This window comes from Leptosomus discolor, chromosome 19, assembly GCF_034619465.1.
Source record: "Leptosomus discolor isolate bLepDis1 chromosome 19, bLepDis1.hap2, whole genome shotgun sequence".
Taxonomy (NCBI): Eukaryota; Metazoa; Chordata; class Aves; order Leptosomiformes; family Leptosomidae; genus Leptosomus; species Leptosomus discolor.
Genome location: NC_141409.1, coordinates 3,033,312 through 3,035,768, shown reverse-complemented (window position 1 = coordinate 3,035,768; position 2,457 = coordinate 3,033,312). Strand labels below are relative to the sequence as shown.

The 2,457-nt window shown below is 47.6% G+C and overlaps 1 non-coding gene across 1 annotated transcript; it reads right to left on the bottom strand.

Annotated features, from left to right (window-relative positions):
• Positions 1-532: 532 nt before the first annotated feature.
• TRNAT-AGU (transfer RNA threonine (anticodon AGU)) lies at positions 533-605 on the bottom strand. The gene has a single exon. It is a non-coding gene; the product is annotated as a tRNA-Thr (tRNA).
• Between the last annotated feature and the right edge of the window lie 1,852 nt (positions 606-2,457).

The following is a 2,457-nucleotide window of genomic DNA, read 5'->3' as shown; positions in this document are numbered from 1 at the left end:
CTAATTCCTAGCTTTTTCTTTTTTCTTAAAAGCGATAACTTTCCAGCCCCCCCCCCCCCCCCCGCAGAACTCTGAAGAAGACCAATGTTACTATTCCCCGACAAGCTATATTTATAATTTTTTCAGCTGGCTCTGTAATTACTGAGCTCTGGAGACATAATTTGATTGTCCTATTGAAGTATGAAGAGATAAGCCAGATCTGACTGTAAATATCTAGCATCCATTTCAAATGTATTCATCAACGAGCTTCACAAAGTCTGCAGGGTTCAGAAAGTTTTACATCCCATTATTAGGTATTTCCTATCTCTGATTGCTACACTTAAAAAATATTTTGAGGTATTCTTTTAAGGGTTTAACTGGGACCATTGCCTTTTTTCTCTTCTTCTCATTGCCTGTTCCTTGGTAGAGGTGCTATATGATGCTTGTATTTCACCTAGGCTGGCGTGAATGCTCCAAAAAATGATGGAAACAACATTTTGGAGAAAAGCAGAAACACGAAGCCAGTGGTCTTTGCAGGAGGTACAGAGCCCCCAGGCTCCAGTGAGATTTGAACTCACGACCCCTGGTTTACTAGACCAGTGCTCTAACCCCTGAGCTATGGAGCCTCTTAGATTAGTGTGCTTTTCCCTTTGTGAACATTTCATATAATAATTTTCTTTGTTAATTCTGAACTGAAACAAAACCTGCTCTGCTAGACTGTGCTGCTCCAAGGATTTTCTATTCTCTCTCCAAATGGCACTGACACAAACATCAGAGTCACAAAATTAGCAACAACCAGGTCAACACAAACCTGGATTTTACTCTCCTTCAGCTCATCCCTGAAAGGACATCAAGAGCGATACGTGGCTCCCCTTTCCCCAGCCAAGTAGACTGGGAAGTTTACAAACTTCACAGTGATATTTTGCCTCCTCGTAGTTGTTGCACCAATTTATCAAAGAAGGAAGTTAAGCTTCTGTTCTATAATTTTTCATATCCCTTTCCTTGGGAAATCATCTGTGTATTTGATTTTTTCCTCTTGGCTCTTCAAACCTCTTGGTTCTTTCTTAGGAGTCCATGATGTGCTTTGGGCACTGTGGCTGATGTGTGCACTCTCACATTTCTAAGCTATTCTTTGGTGTCCAAACTTTCAGGGTAATCTTTCCTTCTTTGCTGAAGGTAGTTAGAAAGGGGTGTCATAAGAAATGCTCTGAGCATTCCTTCTGTTTCCTCCCTCGTTAACACACTTGTTAAACATTAAGAGCTTCGGTGCCTTGGATGCCGTTAGCTAATTATTACAGCCAACTGAGAGTGTTTTTCTGGTTCATATTTGTGTGGCAGACCTCTGTGCTTGTTTCCAACCCCTGGATTTTCTGTAACTTTTTGAAAAGGCGTTGTCAGACAGGATTAACCAGGCAGTGAGATTCCTCAGTGCAACTGTTTTACACAAAGTGGCTGGATTATATTTCATTGGAATCCGTCATTTCCATCAGGAGGATTCTCCAAAGCATGTATCCATCAGTGGAAATGGGTATCTCATGCTTCTTTCTTACTTACCTTAGTTCCCTTCTCTTACTTCTTCTCGACAGGCTGGAGAAATGGGCTGACAGGAACCTCATGCAGTTCAACAAGAGCAAGTGCAAAGTCCTGTGCCTGGGAAGGAACACGTGAGGCTTCATCGGGCAGCACCCAAGACGAGGGACCTTATGGACTGCCAGCACCGACAGCATCCAGGGTACACCAACCACGGAATCCATGGGCAGGGGTCGTGGGCAGCCTTCTCCCCAGCTCCTGGGTGTCCTTTTTCAGGAAGCACCCACATCTTCTCCTGCTCCTGCGGCCCTGGCTGCGTCAGGAGCTGGGGCGCATCTCTGGGGAAGCGTGTTCTCAGGTGCTCATGCTGGAACACATGGTCTGGAGCACCCTGCCCGTCTTGGGTTGGCATGAAGAGTGCCTCAATGAGGCTCTGCAGGCCGACCTCTGAAGCCACACAACAGCTTTTGTACAAGGACTCATTGAGTCCACCACGGAATAGTGCAGGAGGGCAGCCCACCGCCTCCTGCTCCATGGGGACTCCTGTGCTGACAGGGGGTTGGAGGACAGCTCCGAGACTGTCATCTGCTCTGCTGTTTTCATGAGGTGGTGGGAGTGAAGCCCTGTGGCTGGCTGCCCACCAAGAGAGATGGGAGGACAATCTCATGGCCAGAACCAGCTCTGCTGGCTTCCAAGAGAGAGGGGAGGGCTGCCTTGTGACCAGCATCAGCTGCTCTGCCTGCTGAGGGGCAAGAGCTCAGCCCCGTGGCCAGCACAAGCCCTGGTGCCTCTGCAGGGGGATGTCTGTGCCTGGACCAGTCCCCTCCAGCAGTGCTGCTGCAGCGGACACCAACTCCCGGGCACCTCAACCGCTGCTAAAGAGGACTCTGAGTTTCAGGGTCTTAGTCAGAAGATGTACAAAGAGGAAACATCAGTACAAATGGTTAA